Source organism: Leptidea sinapis, chromosome 15 (assembly GCF_905404315.1).
Source record: "Leptidea sinapis chromosome 15, ilLepSina1.1, whole genome shotgun sequence".
Classification (NCBI taxonomy): domain Eukaryota; kingdom Metazoa; phylum Arthropoda; class Insecta; order Lepidoptera; family Pieridae; genus Leptidea; species Leptidea sinapis.
In genome coordinates, this window is record NC_066279.1 from 11,745,603 (window position 1) to 11,763,103 (window position 17,501).

Here is a 17,501-nt window from a genome sequence, read left to right on the forward strand (position 1 = left end):
TCTGTGTGTAATTAAAAAAAAACATAAGCCAAAAAAGGAAGTTTTTCGGTATGATATGGTTTTGTTTGTGTTTTAACGCAATAACGAGTGAATAGATATTTTGATTCTAATTTTGCATCAATATAAACAGTAGGTTTGGACAATATATATCGATATTTATGGTTTTACAGCATTGACCCAGAACATGTATAAAACAAACGTGTTTCCCAATTCAAAAGAAATGTTAAAAAATATTTGCGTGGTAAAGGTTACTATAACATAAATAATTTTCTTAATAATTCCCAGTCTGTGGTATCACCACAGTCTGGGAATGGAGCGAACGCCCTCAGGGTAATTACAACTATATTTCTTTTTGTAAGATACTATATACATAATTACATTGTAACTAAATTAAGAAAAAGAGTTGAAACAAAAAAAACTGAGTCTCTTGCGCCCAATCTTGTCAAGTCGGAGGCATCCTATTTGTAATAAAAATATTTGAATATGAATTTATAGGCTACAAATGATATTTTGCGCGCTTTAAGTTCGACCTTTTTTTTTCTGTGGCACTAATAATACAATTTGATGCATTTGGTACATCAAAGTATGATAAACAATGCTTAACTTATTACGTTCTTATGTTAAATACACGGAACCCTAAATACTAATTAAACAATGTTAAGTTTGTATTGTAAATAAGCGCTCTCTAAATATTCATATGTATTACATAATGCGAAACGTAATTTCATAACTTTCTAATACGAGAATCCCAAAATAGTCGTCTTGTATGTGTATGCATAATTTTAATTATAAATGCTGTATATACACACAGACAGATGTTTTAAATGGATATAAATGGTTGTGGCGTAAGGCATTCCATGGTAGCTAGCTTTCAAGAGGGGGAATATATTCTTCTCAGGTCTGAGGCAGTCTCTTTTGAATGGGTGGTAGTTTTTGACGTTCAATAAGTGATTTTAAATCCTATTCTGAATAAAAATAATTGAATTTGAATATATCTATAATTAGTATATGTTGTGCGTATGATAATATAAGCATTTGATGGTTTTTTTCATAGATTTATTATAATATCCAGACGACGGAGTCTTGCTCGGATTTTTAAGATTGTACAAAACTTGAACAAAAGAGCAACTACTAGGACATCTGGATTCGAACCGGGGTCTTCTGCTTTCCGGATCACCAAATGTCCCCATCTGAGCTATTACAGTCTCGTATATAGTGACGAAATTCACCTTTGTAATCTAATGTTATTGTAGCTGTTTCTCATTAAAACACGGATTAAACTACATTTTTTAAATTTGAAACCAGGCTAGATCGATTTATCGCCCCCGAAGTCTCCCCGTATACTAAATTTTATGAAAATCGTGGAGCAGTTTCCGAGATATATGTATATACAAGAATTGCTCCTTTAAAGATGTAACATAATAATACCAATGACGTTCTGAACATATAGACGTATCACGAAATATGGAACATGCCAAAAACTACACCACATTTTGCTTCGACTGATATATCTATACATTGCCGCATTTACTCCAGTTGTTTATCTAAAACATTCTTGGTCAAGCAGCAATGTAAAACAGCTATTCAGTTGGTGTTTGAATCGGACATTGACAGTTGACACACGACTAAGGAAAAGAGTGTGCTTATATTGTCTTTAAGAACACTTTTGGCGTTCCGTTATCAAAATGCCCTAAATAAAGACAACACATTTTGCAGTATTTTAAATTTTTAGCAATCCCTTGTTACTAATAGGCATTTTTTTACTTCACAAATCTCTACCAATACATTATTTTACAAAACAACTCAATAATAAACGCCTATCTCCCAAGGAAGTTAGACAGAGATAATATGGTGTGAAACAATTAAATTACTAATTTCTGAAAGATTAAAATGCGTGTCAGAATTGTATTCTAAATGGTTAAATACCTTTATTTTTCCCGGCGTTTCGCAAATTTACCAATTAGGAATATTCAATTTAAGAAATAATTATTGTAAAATTTAGTTATAATCAAAGAATATGTAATAATTAATGAACTATTTTATCCACCAAAATATATTTTATTCTTATTAACGCTTTCTCGAAGTGTGAATAAATTACTCATATTATATTATCTTATAAGGAAGCTAACTAATTGAGTAAATAATAGTTTATGCAACATAGAAACTGAAAGTACCAAATTCATCGTAAATTAAAACCGACCAACGCATCTCATAATAGAAAATGTAAACATAATGACAATTAGTAGCCAATGTACGATGAGCTCACATTGTCTAACGCATAGCTACAAACCGGTGGGATATAGTTTGCCGATTCAATTTGATATAATGCAGTATCTGCTGTTAAAACCTTTATAATATCAAATACATTTAAAATAGTATAATTTTAGTTGCTTAGATTTAAATTTCTTTTTATTTAATATAGGTAATTTAATCAGCTTTAAAAAGGATATTTACATGCAAAAGTCAACGGCATTCCGCGCCGAACCCGAGTATGTACTTCGCGCGTGTGTCAATCGTCGCTGGTCGACAAAATGGCGGTAAACGAAGCTACCCGAGCGAGTTCGGAAGTAGGTCAAACGCACACACGCGCAATAACTAATTTGGTGCTTTCACACTGCACTGCGTGCGATTTTCTGATTCATACTTTTTGAATACACTCTGTAAACTTGCATAAAGATTTTGTTGCGTTATTCACATTTAACTTTTGTGAAGAAATATGTATTATAGTACAGTTGTTATTTATTTCGATTGTTTGACAATATTTTGATATTTATATGATATGGGAACGGCAAAAAACTACATTTACTATATCAACACATGTCGCGTGTTACATATATTGAGTAATGAAGTGAAAAGTTTTATTTTAAATTTATAATACACAATCTAATTTCTAATTCAAAAAGTTCGATAAAGTTTAAATTAGTTTTAACTGGCCTTTAATTGGTCGAATCTATCCAGATAAAATTTAATCATAATTGAATCAATACTTCAACCGCTAAAGAGTAGCAAACAGTGTTACTTTTACATTTTATAGAACTTATTTATTTTATGACTGTAATAAAAATATATAGTGTAATAAAATCAATAAATGAATGGCAATTTAATCCTTTAAAACGAGCACTCATTTAAAATACGACATTGACCAGTCGCAAATGTTCTAAGCACTTGAACGCAGCTACTAGAGAACACTTTGTACCTACATGTTTTCTAGTTGAATTTACATTTGTTTTTATGATTAAATCTGGCGCAAGATTAAGTATACGTTTCAGAACTGATAGCATTTGGATTATAAGACTTCGCCTCATGTTTCAATGTGACGATCGCAGTTGCCTAGCCATTCAAAATTTTAGATGTTACAAGATGCGGCACTACATTGTCTTGTTGTAATAAAAAATCATCAATAACATGTATTGTCTTATGTGTATATTATTCTTAAACGTCATAATAAAATATTATTTATGATTAGAAGTGACACGATAAGCAAGATACTCTACTAGTACTCTTACCTAATGGTAATTATTATCACATTACATTCATAAAATCCCAAAATTTTGAGCGACACTTCGATTTCGTTCGACGCCTTCAAACATAAGATGTTAAGTCTCCAGTGAGAGCTGCCAACCCGTCATATTTTATATGCAAACGTTTGTACTTGATTGTAGCGTTTTAACGCATACTTCTTAAAATAAAATTTACTGATAGCTATCTTGTGCATTGTATCTATATTTCTATTCAAGCAGAAAATGCGAATGCAGAAAATTCAGTATAACTCTCCAAGTATCTGCTTTTTTGGAAAAAAAATATTTGGAATTTCATAATTTACTCATAAATTATGAAAGTAAAGGGAATGAATGCTTTTTTAATGGAGATTCTCTATGATAATTTTTTTTTTCACAAATTTGTAAGTATTCCTTAAAAACAAGTAGTACCTGGAAGAAGTTTTTTTGGAATTTCTGCACACTGTTTTTCATTTAATGTTGTCGCTTTCTCTTGCTTGTAGTCGACATGCGGTATAGGTTGGATAAAAAAAGATGTTTTATGATCATGTTCGCGTTTACGATACGCAGGACCCGGTAGGGTCCTTATAATACGTAATCTATACAGCCGATCAGAGATGGCTTCATCGGCGATGATTCGAACCTCTCTTCGTTGTATGTGGTCGAATTAAAGAATCTTGTAATAAGAAGCTCCCGCCCACAAGTGACAATAGTATTGTGAAGCCAAAATTTCGCCTTATTTTACGTAAAATACTCTCTCGCCTTACTAAGTACACCAAGCTTTTTACAGACTAATTTAGCCTTCTCTTCCAAGTGACCGCGCTACTGAACGTCGCTCGATATATTTTCGAACGTATACCTTATTCTTACAACAAAAGCTATGATTTTCGATTCACCATACAATTTATAAGTATAAACTATAAGCATAGTAGTACTGTTTCAAATCAATTACTAAATTCATGGACATACCAGTGATTTAATGAATGTTGCACTTATAAGCCTATGACAGTTGCTTACTTAATTACTTATACAGCCTATTTATGTTGCTTAGGCAATGTTAATATCTTTAGACCTTACACGTTATTTTAAAACATGTTTATTCCTTTACTAAAGTTAAAGTTATCGTCAATATTGTATATTTATATAATATATTTTGTACAGTCTTTTGGGATAATTAGGTGCTTAAAGTAAACTTACTTGATTATTATTGCATATAAATTAATAGCTGCATCAAGTCGTAAATTGATTGCATTTGTAACTGTACTATGCGAATTATATCATAATATAAACTATTCGAAAATATGTTTTAATTAACATTTTAATTCATATTATTATACTTATATCATTGTACTATAAAATCATCATCTGTAAAAGCAGATGGCATTGCTTAAAAGTAATCCTAAATTGTTTTTAATAGTGTGATATTAAAGGCATATTGTGAGAATGTTATGTTTTGACATTCTCAAGTACCTAATATACGAATTATTATTAAATCATCCGAATCTAAATATTTGTGAATTAATAATTTAAAATACTGTGCACATAAGACAGGCAAATACAAATGCAAATTAGTGTCGTTCTCTTTTGATTTGAATAAGTAACCTTAAAGATTGCTCATAGGAATTGCAATACTTAAAACTTTACCTTCAGTGGAATTTACGGCAAATAAAGTATCAAATTTACGAGGCGCTTAATGCCAAAAATGTTATTGTTATGTGTATTGAGTAACTTTTTGCAATATAGCTTTATTTAATAGTCAAAGAGTCTTAAATATATCGCGATTTAAAAATTGCGAAACAGTAGAGTGGATTAATTCTATTTTTGTACTGAATCTTCTAGGCGCGCTGAGCATTTTATTTTGTGAATACCTACTGACACTGAGTTGTCGTATTCTGTTATGTGCTACATGGCCACATAATATATGAATCTCGCTGGAACGTGAAGACCCCTCCCGTTCCCCTTTGCTGCAGCAACTAGCAGCTTAGCCTAAGGCCTGGTCATCATCAGCTGGAAGACGTTGTGGGACAAAGGCCTCCCCCAAAGATTTTCACGATGATCACTCCTGCGCTGCCCTCATCCAACGTATTCCGGCGATCTTTACCAGATCAAGGCCTGGTAACGAGTGCCAATGATTAGCTACTTCGCGAGTTTTCTAATTTTTCACGACTACAGATTATGAATTCACTGACACAACTGAAGAGTTCCGGTCCAGTGAAGGTTGAAGAAGCTCCTTTCTTGGCCAGCTCATCCTCTAAATCTTATTAGGAAAAGTCTAAGAGAACCCAGCTTTGATCAGCTTTTGTTTTTATTTCTGTCGCGTGTTCTCAACTACTTACTTTGGGCTACCAAATACCCCAAGCCTATCAATCTATTTAAAAAATAAGCGAAAACGTAAGAATTTGAATCGTGCATTTTATCGTGATGTAAATGAGAACAAAGACTAAATATAGGAATAAGGGTGAAATGCGAGTGAATATATATGAATAGTTTGTACTTATTCTATATTCGGTTCTTATAATTTGTAGAAACACTTCTGTCACAACATCAGCTGTCTAAATATAACAGTTTAAAAGATACAGCTTGCTAACAGACAGACGAACGGACAGAAGAACATTGGAAGCTAAACAGGGTGTTCCTTTAGGTATAGAATCCTGAAAAGTAATAAAACAGTACTATAAACATTTGGCTGTCAATATTATATTATTCCAATGTTATTCGACACACCATTCTGGAAGACAAATAACAATACTCGGATCTCCCTTTGCCATTAAAATCTTTACAATTTAATATATTTCAAAAACCGAAGCAACAAATACACCATTATATTTCGTAATTGCTTTCAACGTTGCATTTAGATCGGCAGACATAAGTGCACTAAACCTATTTCTTTAAAAATTAATTAGAGCACATCTGGCAGTTAGCTCACATTCCTTTGATTTCTAAACTAATATTAATAATAGATATGTATGCATACAAAACAAAACGCAAAGCGTGCTTAGTTCATAAAAAACCGGCAACAATCTAAACTTTTGATAAATAATTAAACGATTCAACGAGTTCACAAATGTAAGAGTTATATTATATAGAGTAGGACCTGCATTCTCCCCAGTAGGTAATTGAAGTTAAAACAACTGTTTTTGAGTCAAGCAGCGATATCAATAAAATTGTATCATAACCTGAATCAACAGAACAGAAAGAAATTATCGACGCACATATGATCAAAGGATACAGGAGAAAACATAAAATAATTAAAAGCACTTCTGATGATGTTTCGAACCTAAAAAAGAAGCAAAAAGCATAGCTAATTTGAATACTTTTTTGTGTGGATAGTTCACGCCAGAGTAATGTTTGGCAGAATTGTTTTTATTATCTGATCAATTTGAAGAATCAGTGAGAGCAAAATTTAAAGAAATAAAAATCTTAACTGTTGCTATTCAATATATTGTTGAATATCAAGACGAACAAAACAAACGTTTTTCAACAATTCTTTTGAATTTCGTAATACATTTGTTTTGAACATTTTCAGGGATCTTGTTGTAAAAAGCATTTACATTACCCCACAAAAGACATACTAACTTGACTTAGCCGAGTAGCAGGAAGAATAAGTTTATGTTTGTTTCTGGTGTAATGTTATGACAAAAACATCGAACAAAGAGTTTGTCTTAAAATTTGCATCGCCAATGGTACTTGGGCTTTTAGTGATGGCTTCCTTAATGATACCACAGATTGGCAGTGGATATTACATACTAACCATATTTTTTATGAAAAAAAAGGAGCCCGCTGAGTTTCTTGCTCCTCAAGTCTGAGGCATACTTTTTCCAATGGATGGTAGGGTATAGTGGCTAGGGTGATAGTTGTTTACTTTTAATAAGTGATCTCATATCGGTGTATTGTTAAGCTTGTTTATAATTAATTTACGCCAACTCACACTTGGCTTTCTTTTAGTCAATACGAATCGGACGGCTTATTAGTCCTTACTAGGTGATCACCCAAGCCATTACACAAGCTTGATAATTCACACAAAATATTCAGCGTATTCATGCAAGTTCTTCGAAGCCAATTAAAACATGACCTACACCAATATTACTGATATTACGTGTACATACATCATACATTGTTGCATTGTACGCTTCTTGCCAAGTAATCAGCGCGTTACGTACATTCGATCAACGTAATTCTACAACGCATATATTCGAAGAATAAATCATAGAATTAGTAGCGTTCCCAGCCTTATTACACGCGATTTTATGGAAGTATCTATTTCGTTTCGACCCAGAAAAACCGAGCTAGGAGGAGCTTGTATTCCACTATTTGGTTGTTTCTCGAAGAATGTAACACATCCAAATGGCTCAAGAACAAAGGAACCCTACCCTAAACATCCAGGTTATTTGACAGAAAATATCTGTTACTCTTGTAGTTAACAGTCAAAATCTGATATCTTGTACATCATTAACTAATATAATATTAGTAATTTCGAACATCAGTTGTATATCGAGGATAAAAAGAGAAGCAATATTCATCTAGTTAGTAGTTTAGTCAAATTAATAAAATACGAGCGAAATAATCAATATTTAATGTTTAGTTTTTTATAATGGTTTATTGTGTTATAATGGTGAAAACTTTTTCTGTTGTTTATTTAAACTCTAGATCTTACAGCATCTTTTGAGTATTATTTTAAAAACATGTGATAGACAGATTCAAGGCTATGATAAAATTATGCAAAATGTCTCAATTGGCTTTAAATAATGATTACTGTGAAAAAGAAACTGCCCTCGGGAACTCCTTTATTCGTGTGACCTAGTGTAATGTTTGGTAATACATTGCAAAAATATTTATCTTAAAGAGTCACAGATTATTAATTGTAGATGGCAATTTCTTATACAATTGCTAGAATAGGTATTTAAAGAAATTATACGTGGATAAAACCACTGGGCATAGCATGTTTATGTAACGCATAGATTAGTGAAACAAAATCGAGTATTAGATACTTTTAAGCAAATTGAGATATTCTATTTCAGGAGTAAAATATTAATTGATATAATTTAATTTATATATGTTAAGATTGGGTATATATAACAGCAAACCCTGATTTAAACTTAAAGTATTTTCTCAAGTATTCCTTCAAAGCAACTGGCACATTTATTTAAAATCTAATCAAGGAAAAATGTATGCAATTCAAAGGCCTACCCGAAGCGCCTTTCAGCACTTTTTAAAAACGTACTCATTAGGTATAAAGCCTACACAACACAGATGTGTCATGTGTGTGTATATAGCACGTGTACACACACACATGAAACGGAGTGATGTAACATCGACTCGGGCAGACATTTTTTATGGAGTGTGACGCAACTTTTTTTATAAGTAAGGGTGATTCCATGCTATGATATTGTTTTGTTTGTATACATGTATGGTAATGTTGATTTAATAGTATAAACAATACAATGTGAATTATTTTTGCATCGGTTTGCCATCGAATAAGTCTTATGATTGCCTTTTCAATATGTTTTCTTTTTATTTTGACATCTTTTTATACAATTACGATTACTATTTTTTTAATAGATTCCCAGTCTGTGTCACTTGACTAAATTACTAATATAGACGAATAATCAATCTTGTATTTTATATTAATGAAATTATAAATATACTTTAACACCTCTGAAGTTTACCAAGGGGAAATAATAACTATTTTTTTCAATGTCATTAATAGTTAGCTAGTTTATTACACTTATTATGAGCCTTTTTTGAATTAATATTTAAAATATGCCATTGAAATAAAATGCATGATGAAATAAACAAAATTTTTTTTGTATTCTCATATTATAACCGTTTCTCATAATCATAATTGTAATGTACTCTTTAATTATTCATCACATTATTAATATTTTTTTTTCATTTCAGGTAAGAACGAAGTATTTAAATAAACACACCAAAAATTGGAGCATTTTCAGTTCAAGAATAATACTTCAGTGAGTACTTAAAAGGAGCGACACAAATTTTAAACAAATTAAGTTGCGGTTTATGTTTCAATCCGTGTCTGTGTGAAACAGTCCTTACAGCGCACACACGTAATGCGTATAACTGTAAAGCGACGCACACAGATGCAACAAGGACAGGTCAACGTACTCCGTTGCCTTGCACGAGCGAAATAGAAATACAGTCACACTCTAAGATTAGAGCGAGATAGGTATACGGCACTCGCTTCAGTTCGCTTTTCTTCGTGCATGGCTTTAGGGCTACCTCCTAGCACACTTATAAGGAAAACTGAAAATTGCTAATAGCAGTTTATGATATAACTCAAGATAAAATTTATGAACTGATTATAATTATTTAGTAACTTTTAATGTACACGTATTATTTTTGTACATAATATTATAAGATTTGACTTTAATACTTATAAAGAAAATTCATTCATTTAGCTAAGAGAAGTTCTAAGTAGTAAGATTTTTAGATTTAGGGAGAAAACAGTACAAGTGCTTTAAAAATTCCGCCTTATAAATTAATTTGCAAATTATTAAATAGTTCACAAGGTATGTATTGTATTAATGAAACTGTGATACCTAGTAATTGATTTAAAATAATGAAACAATGCAACAAGCGGGGCAGCCCTACCTATGAGAAGGATGGCGCTATCGTGACAGCAAGAGACGGATGTATAAATATTATGTCTGTTATTTCATTTCCTTCGCTGTGATGCAACACTCATTTACAATGTGCATCTATTTTAAGACATAGATTAATAAATAATACTTTGTTTTTAAACTCTTAAAATAGCAATAAATTGATTTAAACAAGAAGAAAATAGAGATAGTATTAAGTGGCTTGTAGTAACAGCAATAGGTTATAATTATTTTGAATAAATTGTATAACCGATTCTTAACATTATAAAATGAAATAGTAATTTATTGTTAATGTAGGTTTTACATATATTCGCTTCATATTAAAATATCAATAATTTGAATAGCAGTAAGTATACTTATTCTTATATGTTAGTATTTAAAAGGCTCTTCATAAAACGTAAAAAATACAAAATGCTTTTGCGGCGATAATCCTTATTACAGCGCCATCTAGTACTGAATGGCAACGTTGCAAATTATGAATTATTGACTATCACTGTGTCCTCATTTCACGTAATTCTTGTTACATCGACTCATTAACATTTTAACGAGGTATTGCCATTAGTCAACTTTATTTGAGGAAAATTGACTTTATAATCTCCCTGTACGCATGTCCTACTTTCTGTTCTATGAAAACGTCCTTTGTGGACTTTAGCACTAAAAAAATAGGCCCAAGACGCATGCCAAAGCGCGTGTCATTGAACTTACACAAAAAGCTGCCAAGCCAGCGACGTCCCTGCAAAAATAGACTCTAATTCGTTGAAGCAAAACGTACATTACTACGATATATGACAAGAGATTTTCAAAAATACGCACACAGCTGCAAACGAAAAATGTACACACATTTAAACTTAAGATTTGAACGCATACAAAGAAAATATGAGCTTTCCCTATGTTACACAATGTCATATCTCTCGCTCTAACTTAGCACAAACTACTGCTGTCCTACTCTAACGTACCGAGAATTACGCAATTACTGTATAGCTGTAACATTTTTCTCACAAACCGTTATCGATAAGGTTCTAAGTCCCGCAAGGAGATCGAAACACTGCGATTAATGCGACAACCCCGTTAACTATTAACTGCATTTTTAATTACAGATTTCACACCGCGTTCGAATTTTAAAAAGTGTTTGTGTGTGCGCTATGCATCTCGACTCTCGAGTACATGCAAGCTTGCGTCCACACTACACAAGTTACTCGCGTGTGGGAGCGCGCGGTAGTGTGCACTGCCTGTTCATTTCCTAGTCGCTCCCTTGATGGCCCGCTTACAACATCTGTGTGAGCGGGTCCTAACAATTTGGCGCGTAATTATTTTTAATTCAGTGCAGTGTAAGTGGCCAGTGTTGTGATGTGCAAGGAGGTTTCCTACTAGAGGTTTTACAACTCGGCTTTTCGAAAGTTGTGATGCTTTCATCCAGTTTAAATATGAATTAGTTTTAATTGGTTAATTAGCGGAGATGTGTTACGTGCGAAATTTACTTTAATTGTAATAAATTTACTGAATTCGAGCTAATTACTTGATACTTCCGTCACGTTGCTGTGAGACTGAAAATTCAGACATTTCAAAACTTGTCTGCTGATGTTTGACGAATTTTCCTATCGTTTTTTAAAGTGAAATTTCACAGGATACTAGTGTTAAAATAGTCGCTTATAGAAATCGAACTGCATATCATTGTAATAAATGCAGTTGATATCTCGGTTTGTACAAAATAGATAAGTACATAAAACATTACAACACTGTTTGTCTGTATGTCACAAGCGAGTACATATTACTTAATTTTCCTCTGAAACCCCTTATCTTTTGATAGCGCCGCGGAAAGTTAATGGCTTCTTTTAAGAGTCTCAACGTATAAAATCAGTGTCTTTAATAAAAATTTTCATAGCAAGAAGCAAAGACTGAATAATATAATCTCAATAATAAGTATTACATAAAAACATCAACATAAACATTTAGTTAAAGTGTTGAAATAACATTATTAAATTATTTGTCCAATAGCGAAACATTGTTTTTTTTTAATATAATTTAAGAGCAATTTTCCACATTGACCTTGGGACTGAGTTTTTGTGCTAACTTATTTTAATCGCAAAAGGCGATGCTGAGAAAATTTTATAGATAGCTTCTTCTCACTTACAACATTGTTAGAAAGTTACATTTTAACGGTAGAACGTTTTGAGGATTAATTTTAATAAGACCAAATGGTTATTTGACATACTTAAATACAAAAGATTAAATTATATTTACCAATAATACGGACTTATATATAACCCTTATTGTCAACTGAAAAAATTATCATATGTAGACGTAATTGGTTATGCCATTCCATAAGCATTTTTCAGTTGTTACCCGTATATTTTTGTTTAACATAATGTACCTATTGATAACTTAACGTATGTTAATCTCATTAACAAATAAAAAACCGGTTAAAAACGAAACAAACAAATAAATAAATTCAGGCTATGAAATAAGCGTAAGCAGTGTGTGATGTTTGGTAGTTTGTTTTTTACCAGATATTTTTAATCCAAATTATATCCGAATTTCCGGATTAGAGAAAATCATTATAATCTAATAATTAATAGAATATAAACACACTCACACATACAACTATCAATGCTTACGCAAATAGGCGTTCGGTAAGAATGCAATAATATTAAAATTCTAAGCAAGCGGCGAAGTACCGTTTGCAGTTGGGAAATCCGAACGCTTAAACATCCAACCATCCAAGTCAAATTAACATCGATAATGAATACTAGAACTTAGCACTACAACCAAAATATGAACCTCTTATCTGAACTTAAGAATATTTGATTTATACTAAAAAGTGGGCTAAATTAAAAGTTGCTTTAAAAAGTCCATGAGACACTTTAAGGATGAATTATTATTTTTCTAACTTGCCCACGACTTTGTGCGTGTTAAATTCATAAGTCACTCCCTCGGGAACTCATATAATTACGTCATAATACATGTTTTGTGATCCTTAAAAGTATTGTTAGAAGCGTTGGTATGGGTTTCTACAAAATAATTAATTTATAAACTATACAACATCTTGGGAACTAGGCTTTCAGCGCTAGATTTTATAATTTGACGTGATTTTGTCTAAAAAATGTCCACTGAGTTTTACCCATTCTTTTCAGGATATTCATGGTAATGTTAGCAGAGTTTCATTTTAAGTAAATAATATATAAAACATACAACAAAAAATTGAATTTTAATCATTTCTGCATCCCTGTTCAACAATTCCGAACGTAAATGACTTAAAGCCCAGTAGCGCTCTTTTGATTTATTTAGATTATATTATGGGTTAGGGTGATCGCCTATTATTGTGAACTGCGTGCATGGTCCAACTGTTCCAAGAAAAAATTATCAAAACTAAATAAACACATACACATTGAAATACAAAATGACTAACCAAATACAATAATAGATAAAAAGCCCCCAAATGAAATAAAAAAATAAAAAACACATTGAAATGAAAATACTCAAAATTATGAAAAGAATATAATAACGCTGCATTTGAATACAGTCTTCCAATTCAAATCAACAATGCTATATTTCTTTACCCGTTAACTGAAAACCGGGCCATTTTACTATCACGAAGCCCACAGAATTATGCCCATCCCTTTCACGTCGCTGGCAAAACTCACCACTAGAAAGAGACAAACGATTATTGTTAATGCTATAATGGTTGACCCATTTTTACGAGCCACGTGGATGGATTGAAAAGCTGTCTAGTGTAATTTCCTTTTAATCGTTAGGGTTTTCAACTCGATGTTATAATTTTGCATTCATTTAACATATCATCTAGTTCATTTGTGTCGTATACAAGTACAAAGTTCACTTCACATTTCATTCCACATAAGATAATTTAAGTAGATATTAAAATAAAATGCTTTTAGAAAGGATGCACCGCGTTTTGATGGCTGAGTTTTATTAATTTTTATTGCGGATATCATTTTAAGAAGTTTTACGTCTTTTAATTCTATAAAAAAGAATATTGAATTCAAATCAATATCAAACTTACGTAAAGAATATATTATATACCTACTCATAAGTGCGTTGATATGAAGCCGGCTTAATATTTTTGTATATACAAACAATTATATGATATATTTTGGATTTGGTTACACAAAGACGTGTATATTTTTTATTTACATAATCGACATGAATATGATTTTATTGTAAGTATAGATGCTACCAACGTTTTTCATAAGAGTGATCACTTTGATTAATAATACTACATCAAAAGCTTGAATTTTAAATCATTTTTCTGAGAGTTACTTGTCTAATGCTAAAACATACTTAATAAGTACAATATTTTAATTGAATATATTAATATTATGAATACGTTCAAAAGCACTTATTTAATGAGTCTGATATTCAATTGATGACATAAAAATAGCTAATTATAAGAGATTCATAATAGCCTAAACACATGGTCGGATTTGCACCTTCATCTCACCAATTGGTCCGGTGTCGTACTCGGTACGGTCTATAATCATTTTGTGCGATGTACCATGCAACATACCATCGAATACCAAAATAGCATACCGTGATCAAATACGTTATTCAAAAGAATTGTTAAAAACGTTGGTGTGGTAAAGGTTACTATAACACAATGACTTTCTTAATGATACCACAGATTGGGAATGGAGCGACCGCCCTCACGCTATTAAATAATAAGTTTATTTGTACAATGTTACTTTGTAAATGTTACTTTAATTGTAAAAAATATTTTTGATAAAAAAAAGCCCGCTGAGTTTGTTGCGCCCATTCTTCTCAGGCCTGAGGCATTCATTTTGGAATGGGTGGTAGTTTTTTGACAATAAGTGATTTCACATCCTATTTTGAATAAAAATATTTGAATTTGAATATCCATACCGAAATTGAAACCACGTCCGTTGGTTCGGCCGGACCAAATCCAACCATGTGTGTAAGCTATTAGAAATGACCGGTACGCCATCTTTGATAGTTCGGCCATATTAGAATTAGAATGACGTCACTTAGCTGCATGCGTTGTCATCAAAACTAAACATTTATGCAGGCTTCAGCACAAACGTTTTAGGATTTGTAGCTGAATTTTATGTTGAACTATGTAATTATTCATTCAAGTGACGAAGCGCGTTGGTGCTTTTTTTATTTCTAGCATTATAAGGGAGATTGGCATATGAAAAACTTTGCATAAATCTACACTTTAGTACCTGAAATAATCATTACATAAGCGGTGGTTCAATCTCTCTCCGAATTTATTCACTTCACACATTTATATGTAATAAATACAATTTTGTCTTGAAAAAAAACATAAAACATAGAAAAAAAAACATTGAGATGTGGGAACATATTCGAAGTTCCTAGTTGGCCTCAAACTTAAAGCATAAGCTCAATAGACTATCGAATAAACTACTTGACCAAAAGCCGCATCAAACTATCGCTCGTCTATAAGTCATTGCCAAACTCTCAATATAAGAGAAATGCCAGGTTTTTCTTTACAAAAGAATCCCGAATCTAGGTATATATTTAAAACAAGTTAACTATAGAGTAAAAAATATTATATTTCACGAACTTTCTAAAGTAAAACACAAAAACAAGTAAACACAATTTTCCACTTCACCGAATGACATTTCTTGTATGCAAATACTTGATTCGAAACTTCATCAATTACATTATCAGAACGTACTTTTGACCATACTGGAATTTATACTCTATGGAATGAGAAGTTATTTTTCAAATCTGTAATTTTTCCAAATAACTGCGACAACAAACGTAAAAATTTTTTTTCGACATACTTAAAACCAACGAAATAATTAGAAGATTCTTGAATTTTCACATGCTACGTTTATATAAGCGTTTTTAATTTCGAAACGGTTCCTTCATTATCGGTTTTTACGTTAATTAGTGAGAGTTCGGGCAGACTGATGTTAATACATTGCACAAGTGAAATTGAAATGTAGGTTACAAAAATTTACGAGTTTCATGTTGATGTTATTTAAGAGTCCGACCAAGCGCGAGCCGCACTTTCAGGCGAATGCTTCCGTCCAAACATCCTCAAACATTATGTACTTTTTAAATACTTTTTGGTTAGAATTATATTTTTTGCACGGTGGCTATCTTGAAGTTAGTCGTATTATTCTTTATTATTTACTGCTCGTTGCGGCGTCATGGCCCCCACGACAAGCTGGTCTTTACCATGCCTAAGATAATATGTGCGAGGGAAGCGATGGCTTTTTTATGAAAATAAAAGACGAGATGAGCAGTACGTTCAGCTGATGGTAATTGATACGCCATGCCCATTACAATGCAGTGCCGCTCAGGATTCAAAACAACAAAACCAAAAATTCTGAGTGGCACTACAATTGCGCTGGTCACCTTGAGACATAAGATGTTAAGTCTCATTTGCCCAGTAACTTCACTAGCTACGGCGCCCATCAGACCGAAACACAGAATTGTTTACAAATTACTGCTTCACGGCAGAAATAGGCGGCGTTGTGGCACCCATAATTTAGCTGCCATCCTGTGCAAAGGAGCCTCCCACTGGTCCCACTGGTACACTACTCCATTCTTCATGCTCATCAACAGGCGCTGTTTTTGCTGCCTGTCGTGTTCTCGTTACAAAACGAGATTGTCTTATAAACTTATGCCTATGAATTTTCCAGCTTGGTTTTCGTTGATATTGCGCTTTCTAGGGAATTTTTCATAATTGTATAAGCTCGATTTTAAATCCACAAGAACGAAGGATTTTTACAATAAAAGGACTAAGGCAAGAATTAAAACGCCTTAGCTAAAGATGAATGGACTAGTCGTGCGCACAAACGAATGAGCTTAAAAAGGGGTTGCTTTACATTTCGCTGACACATTTTTGCGAACTATACTATCTAATCGGTAGACATTGCTAAAATAAGCTCGTTATTCATAATAACAAATAAATAATTCTTATAAAAAAAGCCTATATCGTAGATAATTTATAGAAAGATAGATCTCTTGCTGCTAGACAACCGTTGAAAACAGGCCAGGTTTATTACTTTAGTGTGTGTGACAAGATACGTCTTATATTCATTGAATGTCACTTGTGTTAGTGAGCGTACATTACTGAAAATACAGGTTAACAGTCAACCTCTTTCTCTTTTTTCGTCGTTTTCACAGCTGTCATAGTCTTTCTAGGCGTATAAATTATCTTAGGTCTAATCTTATTGGTTATTACACAAGCAGTATACAAATTTGCACGGATTGATAACAGCACCATCTATCGGCACCAAATGTATTGTTGACCTCAAACTTGATCCGATATAGGTCAGCAGTTATCAGGTCGTACCCTACATTTTGGGCTAGCTCTCGAACGGCCCTAATCTGACCTCAGCGACCTTGGGGTCTCAGGTTCATAGCACTTCGAGGTCAC

The 17,501-nt window shown here is 32.5% G+C and overlaps 1 protein-coding gene across 5 annotated transcripts in view; it reads left to right on the forward strand.

Moving 5' to 3' along the window:
- Positions 1–17,501, forward strand: part of LOC126968307 (probable nuclear hormone receptor HR3) — a 146,132-nt gene that overhangs the window by 68,440 nt on the left and 60,191 nt on the right. For 3 of the 5 annotated variants that reach the window (XM_050813237.1, XM_050813242.1, XM_050813241.1), the window contains exon 1: positions 11,325–11,442. The exons of 1 other annotated variant lie outside the window; for it this stretch is intronic. The gene's annotated coding sequence lies outside the window, so the exon portion shown is untranslated. Of the gene's footprint in view, positions 1–11,324; positions 11,443–11,472; positions 11,488–17,501 lie in introns of those variants that run through there. One more of the 5 variants, XM_050813238.1, reaches the window with a different exon arrangement.